The following is a 20,313-nucleotide window of genomic DNA, read 5'->3' as shown; positions in this document are numbered from 1 at the left end:
GGTCTTTCTTGTAGGCCAGTTTGGTCTCTCCAGTAGTTAGTAAGCCTTCCTGATATACTAATTTCAGTGCATCTTCATCATTGTTCTTCAGATATTCTTCCAAAGCCATTTTTTCTTCTTCAACCATCTGATGTACTTGTAGCATTCCACGCCCACCTATTTGCCTTGGTAGATAAAGTCTATCAATGTCACTGCGTGGATGAAGGGGGGTGATTCATTGTCATTATTTTTCTGGTATTATTATTATTATTATTATTATTATTATTATCATCGCACAGTCAGCCAGATGTTCAGACTGGATTTGGCATTTTGTCTACCTATCGAGTCCTTACCCAGGACCTGGGATAGGCAGATGTGGATGTTTGATGGTATTACAGATATCGTCGCAGGATGGAAGCAGTTCCTAATAAGGCCGCCTTTTGCAATTGACTAATAGCGAATTTGTCAATGCCAATGGTGTTCAAGTGGTGCTCCAGTTGTTTTGGGATTGCACCCAAGGAGCCTATGACTATTGGTACTACCCTTGCTTGCTTTTGCCACAGTCTTTCTATTTCTATTTGTAGGTCTTTGTATTTTGTTATCTTCTCCAGTTCTTTCTCTTCTATTCTGCTATCTCCAGGCACTGCCACATCCACTATCCAGACTTTTTTGTCTTCCTTATCGACAATTGTTAAGTCTGGGGTGTTATGTTGCAGGTGCTTGTCTGTTTGAATTCTGAAGTCCCAGAGCAGTTTAATTTTATCATTTTCTATGACTTTCTCTATTTTATGATCCCACCAGTTTTTGCTTACAGGCAAATGATATTTTTTGCAGATCTTCCAATGCACCATTGTTGCTACTTTGTCATGCCGCTGCTTGTAATCAGTCTGTGCAATCTTCTTGCAACAGCTTACCAAGTGGTCCACTGTTTCTTCAGCTTCTTTGCATAGGCGGCACTTACTGTCTGTTGCTGTCTTCTCAATTTTGACTTTGTATGCATTTGTCCTTAAGGCTTGGTCTTGTGCAGCCAGAATTAGTCCCTCGGTCTCTTTCTTCAATTTTCCTGCTCTTAGCCATTGCCAGTTTTTATTATTATCTGCTTTCCCAGCTATTTTTTTCATGTATTGGCCATGTAGTGCTTTGTCTTCCCATGCCTCTATTCTGTTCTTCATTTGGTCTTTCTTGTAGGCCAGTTTGGTCTCTCCAGTAGTTAGTAAGCCTTCCTGATATACTAATTTCAGTGCATCTTTATCATTGTTCTTCAGATATTCTTCCAAAGCCATTTTTTCTTCTTCAACCATCTGATGTACTTGTAGCATTCCATGCCCACCTATTTGCCTTGGTAGATAAAGTCTATCAATGTCACTGTGTGGATGAAGGGCATGATTCATTGTCATTATTTTTCTGGTCTGCCTATCCATTTGCTTTTAGTTCTGCTTGAGTCCAGTCCACTACTCCAGCTGTGTACCTAATGACTGGGATTGCCCAGGTGTTGATTGCCTTTATGGTATTTCCTCCATTGAGTTTTTTTTTTATCAGTGTTTATATGCCGCCCAATCCTAAAGGACTCAGGACGGCGTACAAAGTTAAAACAATGATAAAGCAATAAAATAAAGCAGTCATACCGCAAGTCCGATCATATCCCAGCCCCCCGGTGACATCAGCCCCAGGCCTGCCAGAACAGGAGGGTTTTAACGGCCTTCTTAAAGGCCGGCAGGGTGGGAGTAGTTCGAACCTCGGGGGGAAGTTGATTCCACCAGGTCGGAGCCACCACAGAAAAGGCCCTTCCCTGAGGGCCCGCCAGCCGACATTGTCTGGCCGACGGGACCTGAAGGAGGCCCAATCTAAGGGACTTCACCGGTCTCTGGGAGCTGTGTGGCAGAATGCGGTCCTGTAAGTAACCTGGCCCTATGCCATGAAGGGCTTTAAAGGTGATAACCAACACCTTGAATTGCGTCCGGAGACCCACAGGAAGCCAGTGCAGCTCGTGGAGGATAGATGACACGTGGGCGTACCTTGGCGCGCCCACAATCGCTCTCGTGGCTGTGTTCTGAACCAACTGCAGCCTCCGAACGCTCTTCAAGGGTAGCCCCATGTAGAGCGCGTTACAGTAATCCAGTCTTGAGGTGACAAGGGCATGAGTGACTGTGAGTAAAGCCTCCCGGTCCAAATAAGGCCGCAACTGGTGCACTAGGCGAACCTGTTTAAAGGTCCCCCTGGCCACAGCCGATAGATGTTGTTCCAGATTTAGCTATGAGTCCAGGAGGACACCCAAGTTGCGTGCCTGCACTGAGGGAGGTAAATTTGCCCCCCCCCCCAGGACTAAAGATGGACCATCCAGTTGGCCTTTGGGAGGCAAGACCCAGAGCCACTCGGTCTTATCAGGTTTGAGTCTAAGCCTGTTCACCCCCATCCAGACCCTCACATCTTCCAGGCACCGGCACATCACGTCGACTGCTTCACTGAAAGGACACGGGGTGGAGATATATAATTGGGTATCATCCGCGTACTGATGATACCTCACCCCGTGTTGCCGAATGATCTCACCCAGCGTTTGGATTTTAAGATCTTCTTCACTCTCTTGATATATTCACCTCTAATTTTTTTCTTGACTTCAGTGTGCTTGATGTTGTCAGCTTGAAGGATACCCAAGTATTTGTAGTACTCTTCCTCATCCAGACTCTTAGTGTTATTTTCGTGGGGCATCTTGATTCCTTCAGTTTTCATTATTTTTCCTTGTTTGATAGTAAGTGTGGCACATTTGTCCAAGCCAAACTCCATTACAATATTTGGCTATATATACGGACAGTGTTGAGCAGCGATTCTATTTCAGATGATGTTTTTCCATACAGCTTCAGATCATCCATATAAAGGAGGTGGGATAGTCTGGCAGATGTTTTTGATGTTTGATAGCCATGTCCTGAGTTATTCAGTATTGTTGACAGAGGAAACAAATAGACATGCTTTACATCTGCATCACTTAGTGATGGGAATTCCCATCCAAACTTCCATTACTACCTGAACTGATAAAGTATCACCAGAGTTCTGAAGTGTCTGAATGTGAAACATCATTTTTCCCTTCTATTTTCTTTCAGGTCATCATAAATGGAGATATTTTGCTCTTTCAGTAATATAAAGTTCACCACAAATAAGGCTGGGCAGCACAAGGCAAAAAGATGCTTCAGGGAATACATGAAACTCCTTCACGCTGCTAGGTCTTTTCCCAGGTTTGTGTATTGGCCTTCCAGCATTGCCCTTCAGCACTTGGAAAGGACAAGCTTGCTTTAAAAAAACAACAAATTGGCACTATATGCACTCCCTAAATATCTTTTGCTTTCAAATCTGGGGCTGTGCAGTCTCCTAGTAAAGCTTCTAGAATGTTTCCCTAGGACATTGAGAAGTCTCAGAAAGCTTTGGGCAGAATTTTTTTAAAAAAATCTGTATATCCTTTCTGACTGTAGCTTCTTTCTGATTGTTAAAATTATGCAAACAATTCCCCTGACTTTTCATTTTCCTGTTCGTCCAAAAATATGTGTCTAAATGAAGAGAGGGGATTAGAGAAGCCCAGCTGAACACTCATAGCAAATTTACCCAGAGCTATATGAGTGCCAGTTTTGGGAGGTGATTCCAATTAAAAAAAATCAATGGAACAAGGTAATTACATTTCGGGATAAAAAAAAAAACATGTCTTCTATGAACGCTCTAATCCTCTGATGGAAAACATAGTTTGCTTTTGCTTAAGGCTACTATCTTTTTCACTTTTAACTGGAAATGGTTGTTTGCCATAATACATCAATGTCTGCACTTGCATTAAAATATCTATCCTGAGGCAAGAAAAGATTGTGCTACCATTAACTGCTAACACCAGCTAGGGTTGAGGATCGAGCACAAAAGTTATTTTAAACTAGCTGCCTCAGAGGGCTCTTTTGTAGCTATTTTGGGGTTCAAATCCTTTTGAAAAATATATTCACCTAGTCACATCCTGAACTTCTGGGTTACATAGTACTCAAGTAGCTATGGTTTTCTGATCTGAATGCTGTAGGCAATAAGGCTGCAGAATAATTTATTGGAAGCAGCCCCTCTAATGTTTGTGTCTTCTTTAGACTTGTTTTCTTTATTTGATTACTTAGTCTTTTACTAACTGGTTGGAACACTCAAGCTGACTCTCAGAACAATCCATAATGTACATGCCACAGGTGAGAATCTTCTCTGATGCAAATAGGTAGAAAGGTTTCTGAAAGATGGGTCAGACAAGAAAGAAGATCTTCTCTGGCTTTAAGGAATCTTCATCATAATTTGAACCTGGAGGACCATCTGCAAAATTTAGTTTTCTCAACTAAATCAGGGATCATGGCTGTCAGTGGTTTCTAAGTCTTCCTTTTATTCATCCTGATTCTTTGAAGAAGAGTATAGGACATGGGCTATGACAAGAATTATGGATTAACCTTTAAATCCTGGCTTGCCCATCCCATGATTCTTTTTGGATCAATCTTTTTTTTTCCTAATCTAACCTATGTTACAGAGCAAGGGAAAAAATGAGGCTATCAGATAGGACTACTTCATTTTCTTTTCCAAGCAAATCCTTCAATTTGGAATACACAACACAAACTTTCTTTTTTTAAAAAAAAAAATCTTTTGCCTGAATGAAAAATTCCTTCCATTACTATTACTACTGTTAAAGAGGGAGCAAATGTGTGACAATTGTGGACTTGTTAAAAGCAATACTGTTTAATATATATAGAGAGAGCTTGGCTGAACAATTAATTTTAAATTAAATTACTTCTGTAGTTAATGGCTTTAATCATTCTTATCTTTCTTGAATCCCACTATGTATTCTTGATGTTTATTTTTTTAGCCAGATGATTTCCTACTGAATAAATTGTTAGTGCTTCTTCTGACTTCACTGGGAATAGAAATCAAACTCAACTACATTATATAGTGAGTTTCACACACCACTACTTGAGGTAATTATATTTGCAATGGAAGGGAGATTCTTTAAGTGGATATACCCTTTTTCTTTTTATATTTTTTATAGATAACATTACTTTGAGGTGTAAGGATGCCTCCTGCTGTAAAACAACTGGAGACAGTCTGAACAGTGGAATAGCTCACACTTCTGCATTTTCCATGTGGTGCAAATTATAGTGGTGCATGCAATTTATCAGAAGGGAAATAAAGTGTACTTTTGTTTACACATTAGGGCTACTATATCTGGATTGCAAATATATAAGTGGTCACTAGGTGGAAGCCAAGAATTCAAGCTACTGGTATCTCTTGGCTACCACCTATTGGACATCTAGATTTTTACATATCAGATTTGGTAGCCTTTTGAAATAAGCTGCTTGATTCCCTAGAAACCATGCCCTGATTGCAAGACTGGTTAGGGAATTCTGGGAATTGAAGTCCACACATCTTTAAGTTGCCAAGGTTGAGAAACACTGGATTAGCAGCAAGAAATATCATCATCTCACCTGCAAAACAATGGTCCCACTTCAAAGACATGCCATCAATATTAACCTCATATAGTAAAGTAATAGCTTAGTTTTTAAATAATTTTAAAAGTTTAATTTTAAATTAACCATTTTCTGGACCGGGTTATTTTTTCATTGGTTCTGATGATAGATCTGGACAATCTGAATGCTGCTGTGCTGTCCTTTTCTCTTCCCTGCTATCTCTGTCTTAAAAGGCCAAAGGCAAAATTACAGGGCAATATTTCATTCCTTTCTGCAGTGAAAATCTTAAAACTATCCAGCTGAAACTTGACAGATCCTCTAGAGTCTACAATCCCTGCTATTTTCATCCCAACTCTGATAAAAATTGAAACAGCTACAGGTCTTTTGATGTTGCTCTGTTGTGGCCTTTGAATTTTCTTTTTTTTTTTAAACTGAATCTTGAACCACGAAGCAGCTTGAATCAAACTGAATTGCTTTTAAAATGCAGACTCAAATCATATCATATGCTGTTCAAATCCCAAATTATATTTGACAGATTTGAATCAGATCACAATTGGTTTGCATGGGGTTACTTCTTTTTGTGTTTGTGAAGTATTGTGCAACTTTTATTAAGGTCCTATCAAAAATAGAATTGAAAATATGTTTTTTTAAAATCTTTATGGATTAAGGTTCAAGAACGGAGAGAGTTATAATTCATCTCTTTGTCAGGAGCACCTTACAAACACAAAGATGGCAGCAGTAGTTCCACAAACAGAAAGAAATACAAATCATGAAATCTCACAAGTCCATACAAATGGACCTAACCTTTTCATTAATCAGTCTTATGGAAGTCATTAAAAAGGCAGCCATTTAATTACTATTATTATGTGTATGAATGGAGAGAGGTACTTTAAGGATTTTCTGCCATAGTTACCAAAGTAAATAGCTTCCTTTCCGGTGCATCTTGAATTGGGAAATTATCTACTGCTTTGATTTACCTCAACTCAGACTTTTGAGGCCAACATTGGTTAAATAAGAAATGTGTTTTAGTTTTGCTTTCTTCTGTATTAAGTTTAAAAAAATAGCACAGTTCTTTCTGTTCCATCTGTGGTAAAAACATTTGTTTTATAGGTTCTTCTGAAAAATATGATTAACTTAATCTTATCTGTATTTCCCAGAAAGTATCAGTCTTGACAACATCTTATAATACTGCAATTCAGTTTGTTTTGATCTTCCTAACTTTTTATCTTGAATTTTTCTTTAATTTTGCATATGCTCCAAACTGCAGCACCTCATTGCATCCTCAATTTGCTCAAAGTAACTGACAGGATAAAATTTGAAATGAATAATATAACTACTTACAGAAAAAGCTACAATGTAAAGAAGACTGGGAAGGAATACATACAAACCTGGCATTCATTTCAGCTCCTGAGAGAGAAAAAATGAGCTTGACATTTTTGAGACAAGTGTAAATATCAACTAATATCGAAGGAAGTAAAATACCTCCAAATAGTTTAAGAAAATAATGACTTCTAGATTAGGCAGTATTTCTTAGCTATTTAAAAGTATTATCACAATTTTAAAAAGAAACACAGTGCTGAAGTAAACTGAAGTAAACACTTGGAATACTGTGTTACCAGGATACAAAATGAAGTCGAGACCCTACAAAGTGTACCTAGAAAAGCCTCAAAGATGAGAAGGAGTCTGGAGGCTAAACCATTGTGGAAGGTTGAGGGAATGAGGTACGTCCGGTAGGTAGGTAAGTAGGTAGACTAGAGAAGACCAAGGATGACATGATAGAAATCTTCCACAGGGGCTCACAGAGAAGAGGGGGTTAGCCTATTTTCCAAAGCACCTGAGGGTAGGACAAAAAGTAATGGGTGGAAGATGATTAAAGAGATGATCCAACCTAGAACTAAGGAGACATTTTCTGACAGTGAAAACAATCAGTAGAACAGCTTACCCCTCAGAAATTGGGAGTGCTCCATCACTGAAGGATTTCAAGAAAAGATTACACAACCATTTGTCTGGAATAGTATAAAGTCTCCAAGGACCCTTCTAACTATTTTTTGTATGTTATTCTATATTTCAGTAAATATTTCTAATGATAAAAACTAGACAGATCCTTGATAAAACATTATGTGAGGATTAAATCTGTCTGACTAAAGATATGGTCTGGTTAGGGTTAATCTTAGAGGTTTTTTTTTAAATCTATGGTTACTCATATTTGTAATTTACTATATGTTAGATTAAGATAATAATATAATATGAATATTATTTTTTAGAAAGTTGCATTAGAATTTTAAGCTTATTTAAACATTGAATATGCATTTAAACTAGAGAAAGGTTGTTATATTTATACTGAAAAAAGTTGGAGGCCACTTTTGTTTTATATTTGTTTGATGTGTTTCTTTGTCACTTTTTAATCTGTCTCATTATTTGCTCTCCTTTTCCTCCTTTATGTTAGCTTGTATTTAATGCTTATGAAATATAATAAAGATATTTGGAAATAAAAAAGGCAAAACATTTTGTAGCATTATCACCTTTATCAGGTTCATCACTGTTCTTGGAGAAAAGGAGCATAGTGAATTGCTTCCACTGCATTTCCACTGATTTTAGCTTTTCCCTCAAATCAGAAAGAGCTACATCATACAAAGACAATGCATGGTCTTGCTATTCCACCTTGAGTTCAAAGTCTCTATCAGAATAAGAAAAACAGGAGACAGAATCAACACATGGGATCAGCTCATTCGTCCAAGAGCCACTGAGAGAAAAACTGAAAATAAGCCCCGCCTAGTCAGATTTAATAACTAGCCACTTTGTATATAGGAAAGCCTGTATCCTTTTTCACATATTACCAAATTAGGATTTTCAAGACCCAGATTACTAAAAATTACAGATTTATCTTTCCCTTTCCAAAATAGTAACTGGGTTTAATTTGGGAGCACTTTTCTTTCATTTTTCTATACCTTCAGTGAAAAATGAATTTAGAGATGTAGGATTTTTTTAATACATGGAAGCCAAATGGCTTCAGCTGAAGATGGAGAATAAGGACATGTTTTAAAATATAAAATGAAAAATATGAAATAAAAATATGTTTATTGCTTTTGTGCATTCAATGTAAGCATGGGGAGAGAGTTTTATATGTAGGAGAATGTAGCCAGTAATTTTGTACATAGAGTTGAGTTGGAATAAAATTCATGGGCATTTTCCTGACAGTTTATCAGATGACATTTCCCAGAAGTTGGTTTACATATAGAGAGAGCTACAGGCATTAGCCTTCTGCTCTTCTAAATTTTATTCCATTGCATTAAAATTCAAAGAGGGTAGTTAAGTTCTGAGACATATTGATATTTTATAATTATTTGATTATAAAACATGTTCCTGGGATGGCAGTGACAAAACTGAAGCTGAGAAGAAGACAGATACTAAGGAAGGAAGGAAGGAAGGAAGGAAGGAAGGAAGGAAGGAAGGAAGGAAGGAAGGAAGGAAGGAAGGAAGGAAGGAAGGAAGGAAGGAAGGGAGGAGGAATCAGAATACAATTTTCATAGAAGCTATGTATCATAAAGAGAAAGTTTTCTTGTTGCAATGTTCTGTGATGGATAATTTTCCTTTCAAAAGAAGTCTTATATTATAGTGAATGATTTGTAGGTTGATGACACAAAAGATGCCAAAGCATGAGAAAAGTCAGGATAAGACCTCAGGATTGAAGCCACACCTTCTTTTTTTCCAATACAGAATTGTGGCCACCATCTTGATTTCTATTTTAATTTGGGGGACAATCTTCTGCCATTGAGGCACTCTTCAAAAATTCTCTGTAAAATTCAGTGGTCCTTTGGAAAGGCATTGGGAAGTGCATCTTCACAGAATATCTGGAAATTAATTAAAATGTGAATGGTGAGGACTCATTTGCTTTGTTCAAAAGGACACTTCTAAAACCCTTCCCTAGAGATAAAGCCTTTTTCTTTCCTTTTGAAATCTAGCTTTAGATGCCAACTGTGATCAACCAAATCTTCCAAAAGGTAGACTTTAATCTTCGGATTAGTGTGGGGAAATACACTACCTGGAGCCATCTGTTTCAAGTTTGCTTTTGACCTATGTCAAATATGAAGTTCTACATCTCAAGCTGAAATAAGCACTATTGTGAAAGAGAAGAGGGAATGGGGAGAGGGAGAGAGAGATGCCTTGACATTTTATGGGATCTTTATTTGAAAATTAAACATTTGGGAAGCAACTGCCTGATACAAGCAAGACACTGTTGCCTGCAGGACTACACTAAAAATTGTATTTCTTCCTAATTACTGAATAAATGATGAATAAATATCAAAATAGAAGGAATCAATTGATGTAGAACTAGAACATTGGATCAGCAACAAATGACTAGGATTTGAGTAAACTATTTTCAACCCTACAAGGTGATACTGAAGATGTATCTTTTAAATTCATATCTAAACATGATTTTGAAGTATGCAAACCATATGCTATATTATTAAGCTAAACAGCTTCCTCCATGTGATAAACTCACCATAAAAAGTTCATCTAAGGTCAGTTCCATATTGTATCCCTATTACAGTACAATTATTTCCTCTCTAAAAACAATTTGTTTAGTGACCCGGTAAATCCTGCACATTAGTTTCACCTTGAGAGTTGTGTACAAATATATGCTGGGATGCTGACTCCCTTAAATTTATAGGAATGGGGTGATATGTCTTCTAATGGTGTCTTAAAAAGAGGTATGGAAGTATTTCTTAGTAGTAGCTTTCACTTTGTCTCATTTTTTAACATTTGCTTTTTTGCTTTTGTAAGCATCAGTCGGTGGTATCCTGGACTACATCATTTATCATAGTATTGGAGTGTGCAGCCATGGAGACATCCATCCAAAACAGTTGGAAATATGTAGAGAAAACCTTCAAAGTAGCTACTATTTTATAGGACAAGGGAATAAAAAAGAATGGGGAAGAACTAATTTTTTTTAAAAAAAAAAAAGATCTTTCAACTCATTTGTACAATATATGGCTTGTTTTGGAATAATGTTGAGAGATTACCTAATAAAAAAATCCAAATTAATTCCAGAGGCTATAGCTGCCAGTAACTAGATTATAAATTTGCTCAATTAATTACATTAATACGTGGCCTTCACCAAGAATTTAATGTGAACAAGTATCATTTCTTCTTCTGTTTTTTTTTTTCTCTGCAGCAGTCCTGTGAGGTAGATTAGATTTAAATATTAGGGGGCTGGAAACGAAAACATATGAAGAACAGTTGCAGGAATTGAGCATGTCTAATTTAATGAAAAGAAGGACTAGGGGTGACAGGATAGCAGTATTCCAATATTTGACGGGCTGCCACAAAGAAGACCAACCAAGACTAGACAAGAAAAAAAACGGATGGAAACTAATCAAGAAGAGAAGCAGTCTAGAACTAAGGAGAAATTTCCTAACAGTGAGAACCATTAATCAGTAGAATGACTTGCCTCCGGAAGTTTTGGGTGCTCCATCACTGGCTTTTAAGAAGAGATTGGACAGTCACTTGTCTGAAATGGTATAGAGTATCCTGCTTGAGCTGGGGGTTGGATTAGGTGAACTTCAAGGTCCCTTCCCACTCTGTTATTCTTTTATATAAGATATGGTCAATATTCACTTAGTAAGTTTCCATAGCTGGCTGTAGACCTGAATCTGGAGTTCCTTAATCCTAAATCAACACCTTAACAAGTACATCACATAGGGAGGATTAAATATATTGAGAGATTCTGTATGTAGTCACCTTTTTGTATGATGTTTTTATGGTGATGTATTTCTGCACCATTACAGTTAAAATTGTTGCTCATTCATATTTCTCTCAAATGTCCTCAGCAATTTTGCAATTGGCTTCCAAGATGAGGAGGGGAAGGAACAGCATGTTAACCACTAATAATTGATGCATTAATTACAATGCTATGGAAGATGATAATCTAGCATTCATCCAGCATAAAATCAATGGAAAAGAAAAGTCAGCAAGAAAGCCAGAAAGTATTGCTTTCTTAGAACTGCATCCTAATTCCCAGAACTCAAGTTAAAAAGATTTGCACTGAAGTTAGAACTCAAACCAGCATCACTTCATCACAAATGATTGACTATGATTGCTATAAGGGTCAGTAGTCCCTTACTTGAGATATTTCTGTACAAAAGGTTACAAAAATAAAGGAGAACATGCAAAAATGAAGAATGATGCTTGGAACATATTGCTCATAGTAGGAAAACACTTGATTTGTGGGTTTATATCAACTGTCACCTTACACTTGCTGTGCTTTTCTGTTATATGATGATAGACTGCCATGAGCTGTGGGGAGGGGACATGAGGCAGTGGATGCTTGGGGAATCGAAAGTAGATACTGTCCCTCCTCCAGACACTGCTCCAAGATCACTGAGTTGGAAAAAGGAGAGAACTGCATACGAAGATGTGCTTGGACTGACCATTATGCAAACATCTTGCATGGACTTGATTGGTTACAGTGAGATGGGCAGTGAGGGACAGTTGAGGGGGAAGTAGAACTTAGGGATTTGGGTGCCCAATTCTCAGTTCTGGGTATGCAATACTATAAAATACGACCTCTAATAAAAACTATACCTTTCTCAAAAAATGGAGCCAAGGATCACTTCTATTTAGGGGTTTAGGTTATGGCAAGTCTGACAGCTTAATTAATGTGCAATACTAGATTGTAAAGGAGTAGGACACCTTAACTGGGAACTATGCTGGGCAATCCTAGCTCCTGGGCTGTGATCATTCTAAATTTCAGCATGAAGAATGGAAACCTGTTTGTTCCAAAACAGATTTTCACAAGCAACAACTGGACACTGATGCAAAGATGGGAACCTGACTCTACAACAAATCCAGATGTCTACAGCACCATCATGGACTGCAACAAGTACACATGTGAGATTTGAAGTACAATTAATCGTCCCAATGACACCTGCCATCTTCTGACCATAATGGCCTTCTGGAATAATCATATGACAAATAGACTTTGTGGTAAAGAATTAATGGACTCAAAAAAAAGGACAAAGTGATATGAAAGCATATTCTATAGACTGAATTTAAGATGTTCCCAGCCCTAACTAAAGTCAGCCCTAAAATTGTTCTTGTTTGATTTGGACTTCATTCCTTAATAAATTGGAGCAGCCCTGGGTTATTCTAGATAGTCTTGCTTAGTCTCTCATGTTTCTATAGGACCTCTATTATGTAAATTAAATTATCCAGCTTGGTAGCCTCTGATGGAAACATCTGGTTCCTTTGAAAAAAGTTATTTGGGTTTCCTAATTATTGAACAAATGATGTATAACCAATGTTTGTTATCCAAAGACTTTTCTATCTTCTAAATTTTGGTCAGAAAAATGTTTGAGTGGACCTTTGGCTAAGATTACTAATCTTAGATCAGGACATGCAGGGTTTATATAGAAAGATTCCTAACTTGAAAAATTTGTAGCAAATGCTATGAAAAAGAAATTGTATAACTCATATACTATTTGTACTGAAGCTCCAGGTTCAGACCCTGTCTGATTTCAGGTAAAAAGGACCTGTGAGTTTACAAAAGGTTGGTGCAAGTAACTGTAAATTAATAATAGATTAGAATTATAAAGTACTGTATCTGATCTAGCATATAGTATCTATCTGTTTGTGGAAGATACTATATCTGTACTATATATGTAATATGTGTAAGAGTACCCATGTACTCTTACACATATTACATAAAATTCTGTGAGTTTTACCTAACATGTATACCAAGATTTATCTGTATCTTTATTCCATGCCATCTCATCAATAAACTTAACTTTTATAAACTTAAATCCTATGAAACTTTTATACATTCCGAAATGGCATCTTGCTTTTCTTGTCTTTCTTCCCATAAATATAGTGAAACATTATTCTGCTTTCCATTTAGAAAACAATTTAAACTAGTTTTATAGTTCTGAGAGAAAGTGATAAAAATAATTCTATCAATTATGAGCTAAATGGAGTTTTGCATGACCCCCTAAGGGTGACCATATGATGTACCAATCCTAGCACAGAAACCCCTGGGAATTCTTCAATTAAATTCCAAAAGTAAATTACCTTCGTAATTTAAAAAAATGCTCAGAACTCACCAATGTACCTTAGGCTTGTTTACACATTATCTTACAGATAGGTATAATTCTGTCTGTCTCTGGAGAAAACCTACTCCCCATTCCAGTCCTATGCAGTATTACTTCAGTGTTCACAGGAACAGCTAAAACACTGAAAATGACTATATCACAGAATGCAGAATTATTTTCTGAGTTCCGTCTTAGGTCAACAAGTTCATGACCTTGTATTATTGTGCTTAATGTGTAAAACAGCTGTTCATTATCCTTGAGATGTAAATGCCCTAATTAGATATTGTTTTAATCCCTGTATTTAATCTCTGCATCCTATATTTGAGCCAGATGACAAAAATCATAAAATGATACTTAAACCACAGTTAATGAATATAGCAAATAAAACCATTACAAGTTTTTTTATTTCACCATTTTTCTGATAAAGTGACATATGCAGAAAGAAAAAAAAATCACGTTCATTGGAAATGCAGCTTGAAAAGCATTTATTCTGCACTTTTTATCCCATTAGCCATTAGGCACATTTAGAAGTACAGATCACAAGCAAATAAGTTGGTCTACTTTTCCTGATTTAAAGTCTTTGATTCTAAAAGTACTTCTCTTCAGCTGACTTCCTACAGAAAGCATTCTTCTTTTCTACTTGTCCTTTCTCCCACCATGAGAGTAGAAAACCCACATATTCAGCCTTGAAACCTGGAGTGCCACTGGAAAAAAACAAAGAGTAAGGGATTAAGTCAAAGAAAAATCTTCATTAAGGATAACCTTGTGGAAACAAAGACAGTGAAACATGGTAACTGCATTCACAGGTAACTGATGTGGATGAGTCAGTTATTCTTGAGTAAGGAAATCAAAGAAATTGCAGAATTGTTGTGAGGATTACACTAAATTGAGATGCTTTCCAAGGTTATGTGGGTATAAATAGGGAAGAATAGGCTTTGACTTCACCCTGACAAGACTGAGAGGCTACGAGGGCAATTCTGGGTGCAATTCGAAACATTGGTTGTCAACTTTAAAGATACATATGGGATTCTTGTGTGACCTTCCATCTCTGGTGGTCTCTACTCATCCCACAAAATCTAACAATGTGAACTTGCCCTGATTCCTCTCAGTGAAACAATGCCAACTTGTGAGACCTAGGAAGCATGGCCCCTGTTTTATCAACAATCTGTTCCTAGGATTTGGACAACTCCACACTGTTTGCATTTTAGAAGGCCATAAAGGCTTGATTTTTCACCCAGGCATTAGGGCCATAATATCAATACAGCCTGGCTTGTAATATTGGTATGGAGAGTTTCATAGTAGTCTCTGCTTGTTCCTTTGAACTGATTTTGATTGTGCATTGTACTTTTATTGCCTACTTGCTATCCAGAATTTTATTAGTTATATTTGTTAAAATCTTTCTCTCTGTCTCTATCTCCTCTCTGTCTCCCCATTTTCCCCCTCTGTCCCTCCCTCTGTCCCTCCCTCCCTTTTTCCCTCTGTGTGTGTGTGTGTGTGTGTCCCCAAATTAAACATGAATAAAAATAAAAGCAAAATATAAAAATTGAAGGCACAATAAATAACAGGTAGAAGCTTGTTAAAAAGAAAACCTCCCTGGCATTAAGCAGAAATTTTTTGACAGTGAGAATAATTACTCATTGGCTTAGCTTATGTAGGGGCCCATTGATGGAGGTTTTCAAGAAAAGATTGGACATCATTTGTCCAGAATGGTATAAGGACTCCTACCTTGAGCAAGGAATTATATTAACAGATCTCCAAGATCCCTTCCAGCTCTATGATTCTGTGATTCTGTGAAGTAAAGGATAAAGAGGAAGTGAAAGATTATACTGCCTGCTTATTCTGAAAGTTGTAGTTCTACCACATATCTGGAGGGCACCACATTGGTAAACAGTCATGTTGATATGACTCTGGTAACTTGTTACAAATATCACAAGGAATATACAAATACACCCGCTCTTTCATACCATACTCCATCCCAGTTCAGAACTGATCACCCAATAAATGATCCCAAATTTCAGGATACAAGTAGAAAGTGTAAGAGTTTAGGTGAAGGCAAGGAGTTATCAGGGCTGAATAGCCATGAATTGTAAAAAGTCCATTGATATTCTTACCTTGTTATACTGTGTCATATATCTGAAGAACCCTGGCTGAGTTCAAGCATAGGAAGTGAGTCTAGTTGTGCTGAGTCAACCATCTGGAGATTTCGTCTAAGATAGCTTGCCAGCAGCTTACATATTTAAGTACCTCCTGCACAGGAAATTTTTCTGATTCTGTGCTTGTCTAGGCATTTTTTAAATGTACTGGAACATTTGATGCTAACAGCATCAGGAAGATATATATACCACAACACAGTGGAAGTAAGCACTGTAATTATATTGCAGGAAATAGATCTATATTCCTTGGACTAATAGTTGATGACTAGTTAACTATCTAAAACTGTAATAAATGTATGTATGCATTGCACATCTACACTGGTTTCCCTGTTATGCTCATCCCTTATTATTATTATGGAAAACAGGAAGCAGAAGCTTCAGGTATATAATCTTGCATTGCACAAAATAAAGGTGAAAAATAATAAGAACAATAAAATTGTTTTTGAAAAGCTTTAAATTTGTTAGAAATAAATTAAGATGATTCGACAATCAAAAATTGTAAAAAAAAAAGTCAACTCCCTCCAAATCAATCAGGATTCACCCAAAAGTATCTACTTCTGCTAAAATAATGTGTACCCTACTAATACAGCAGATAGAGAAAGGGAGATAAACTGTGCTAAAAGAAGTTTCAAAGAACCTTATAGTGCCCATTGGATTAACACCACCACATCCTTTTTGGAGAGCCAATGCAAATGTCCTTCCTGAAACATTTCCTTATGAGATCTAATTTGATCCTGAAAATAAACAGTGCAATTGTTTCACTTAGTACACAGGTTTACATTTATTTAGAGTTTTTTTAAATTATATCTTACCTCTACATTAGATGGTACAGCAGCTGAGCAGTAAGATGCTTGGCTTGTCAGCTGGATAGCTGGCACCCTAGGTTTGAGATCCGGGCTCTAAGGGTGGGGTGAGCTCCCGTCCTTGTCCCAGCTCCTGCCAACCTTGCAGTTTTAAACCAGGCAAATGAGAGTGGATAAATAGGTATCACTTTGGTAGGAAGGTAACAACACTCCGTGACATTATGCTGGCCACATGACTGTGGAAATGTCTTCAGATATCGGTGGTTCAATGGACTTGAAATGGAGATGAGCATCGCCTCCTATAGTTGGCAATGCCTAGTGGAGCGAAATCTGTAGGGAGTCCTTTACCTTTTTTTTTTTTTTTACTTTTTACTTCAGCATTGTAAAAGTTAAACCACAATGATAGATATATAAAAGCAAATCAGTTTCTACAAAAGAGCAAATCAATGAGGAAAAAGTAATGTAACTAAAATAAGTAACATCCAATAGTTAGGTAAGATTAAGCATGGCCTTGGTCTGATAGAGAACAAACATGAGAGTCCATGAAAGCATTTTAATTAAAGAATAGATGTATAATTTAGTACCTTTACAATGAAATGATGTTCTCCATCATTAGTTGTAGTTTTATCCAAAAAAACCATCAATCAACTCAAATGTCATAGGGATCATGATAATCAAGTACATTCTTCATTATCTACATAACTTTCACTTTTACAAAACTTTCACCAATTTTTTTTTTTTCTTCTACTCATGAAAAATCTAGAAAATGTTATATATATATATATATATATTATTGTTAATTATTCTATTAGTAGTTTAAGTAACGTATTTAGACTTATCTATGGTTTATATTTTTTTTTAAGAATTCAAAAAAATTTAATTAAGCCTATATTCTGGGAAAGTTGAGGGAGGGAGTGGGAGGGTTGGGGTGGGTTGGGGAGGATTGTTTTTTCTTATTTTGTAAAATTTTAAAAATTTTCAATAAAAAAAAAAAGAAAAATCTAGAAAATGCTACCATACTTTGATCCTCAATACCATATGAACAGTATCTATTCATTCCATCTCAGACTTCGTAAATATTTTAACACTGGTAACTTTACCAATATTTTTCATCAATATGCAAACATTTATTATGTTATGATGTTTTCTGGACAAAAGACTGCATTATCAGATATATATCAGGCTAAGACCCTGTTCCCCCAGAAATAATATTTTATGGAGCATGCAAATGTTGCTCAAAGGTTCTTTCAAATGCTTTGTGCCTTCCTACCCTACTCTTTAGCAAAGTCTTCTAAAATTTATCACTCAATTTACAACTACATCTCATAGCACATGGCTTTGCTGAAACATTATCTTCAAAAGGTGAGATTACATCCAAGGCAGAAATCCTCATGTCCAGTCAACTGGTAGACAGACGCATACCCTCGGGGCTTGAGAGCCTTGGTTCCATTTAAACTAAGTTCACAGTCTGCCAGATTGTAAACACTGATATGCAGCAAGCTTCCTGCAGTGACCTAGGTCTGAAACATCCCCAACATATAATACCTTCCCCATGGAATGGAAGTTCTTTTGTGGCTCAACCTACTTAGCATGCAGGTTGAAAATAACCGTTTGAGACCATCCAGAGAAGGAACTGTCAGTATTGTTTTTGAACAGTGGTTGTTACAAATACAGTAGGTTTAGAATGTAGTCTTTGTGATCTTACAAGGCAGTTATTATACACATTCCTTTCCTTTCCCTTCCTTGTTTTCTTTCTTCTTTTATCTCTTCTGTTTATTGCAGATGCTAGAATTTAGGATACCTAAATTGGGAGAAGCCATATTAATTTGCTGTGGCTTTTTTTTTCCAGCACAGAGAGTACAAGAAATGGAAAAAAACCCTGTAACAATATAAAAATTCAGAAAATCTTCTCTCACTTCATATTAATCTATTTAGTTTAGAAATACCACAAAAAAAAATTCTGAATACTAAAGATGTTGACATTAAGCCTAAGAATGTGGAACAATACATCATTTTGCAGGGTGAGAAAATATTTGGGAAGTTAGAATCAGAATTTAGCAGTGTTTTATTGAGATTACTTTAGTATTCCTACACATACTGTTTACAAATCTGAATTTACTAGATAACCATTTAAAATGATCTGTGGTATATGCATACTGTATACTGTATATATATATATCCCACTTCATCACATTTGTTCTTTTTATTAGGGCTGTGCATACCTTCAGAAGAGTGTTTCTTAAAATGTATCTTCACCTTTCTTGATACAGTACCTTTTGCCTTGGTTTCCTGATGACTTCTTGGACTCCTGCAGAGGAGATTAAGTGAGGTAGAGACCACAAACAATTTAAAAGTCTTTTCCACCAACATGTGCTATATTGATAATATCATGAATTTTGGCAAGATTTAATCTTTGCCAAAATATTCTGCAGGAAGATAAAAAGATTTTGCATAAAAAACAGAAAAAATAAATAACATTACAGTATAGAACATAGAATAGCAGAGGTGGAAGAGATCTTGGAGGTCATATAGTCCAACTCCCTGCACAAACAGGAAAGTCTATACTCTATACCATTTCAGCCAAGTGGCTATTCAGTCTCTTCTTGAAAACCTCCAGAGATTATAGGAAATATTCTAATATGCATAATTTACCACATAATTCCAAAATTTTCTTACAAAGATATCCCAAATATATTAGTAAAGAAAATAAACAATAGTGGATAAGGACGAGTTAGTGCCCTGGATTATCACTTGTTGGATTAAGTTATCATCATAGATAGCTTAGATCATGAAGGTCCACAATTGGAAACAATTGGGGAATAACACATGCATCATTGACATCACACGTGACAAAAATGACATCTATATAATGGTACTATCACTCACTTTTCATTGTTATGATATCTTCAATGCACAAGGCTCTACATAAGCTCCAGGGTGCCAGCTAATGAAGGTAAATATTTACAAGTTCTGTCAGGGCCAAACAATTTTGGAGCACAGGGAGCAGAATGTTCCAAAGGACAGGGACTGTAATAGAAATGACTCAATTCTTAGGTTTTACCTGATGTCACTTTTTAATAGACGGAATCTGAAGCATACCTACCCTGACAGATCTAATGACTTGGTGGAAACAATTGGAGAAAGATGACCCAGCAATAAAATATTCCTGTGTCATTAAGGGATTTATGAATAGTAACAAGCACCTTGACTTGTACCTGGAAAGCTACAGGGCCAGTGCAGCTAAAATGGAGCGCCAGTATTATATGCATTCCAGACTAACTGCAGCTTCTAAATGGTCTTCAAAGGCAGCCCCCATTGTAGTTCTCCAAGGATCTGTGACAAGAATTGGCAGGAAATTTAAAAATATGGCATCCTTCCTTAAGAAAAATACGTTCAGACCCAGAATTTTCTTCCCCTTTAATTCGTACAGGATAAGGCTACCAGATTTTTTTGGTATGGATCTCCACACCCATATGGTCTTCTTCTAGGCATATGATGCAATATATCAAATAGGACATGAGTAAAAAAAGATGCTCAGAATAAAATTATATGAGCCAAATATTGTGAGAAGTATTGGTAATCTGACTTTTACAAACAAATCATCTTCTATGCACAAGGCTCTACATAAGCTCTAGGGTGTTAGCTAATGAAGGTAAATATTTACATGTTGTATAATGAGCCCAGAGCTGTCCACTTTCTCCAAAACAAGAATTTCAATCTGTTGAGTACTTGAAACTACTTGTGTGGTGATCTGCATGCATACTAATATATGCACCAGACATTGGCTGTTGTATCAACTTTTTAAAATTGCAGAAGGCTGAATATAGGTAAACACTTA

The sequence above is a fragment of the Crotalus tigris genome, unplaced genomic scaffold, assembly GCF_016545835.1.
Source record: "Crotalus tigris isolate CLP2741 ecotype Arizona unplaced genomic scaffold, ASM1654583v1 scf7180000018559.1332295, whole genome shotgun sequence".
NCBI classification, from domain to species: domain Eukaryota; kingdom Metazoa; phylum Chordata; class Lepidosauria; order Squamata; family Viperidae; genus Crotalus; species Crotalus tigris.
The sequence above is the reverse complement of the archived record's forward strand: the minus strand, read 5'-3'. Positions refer to the sequence as shown.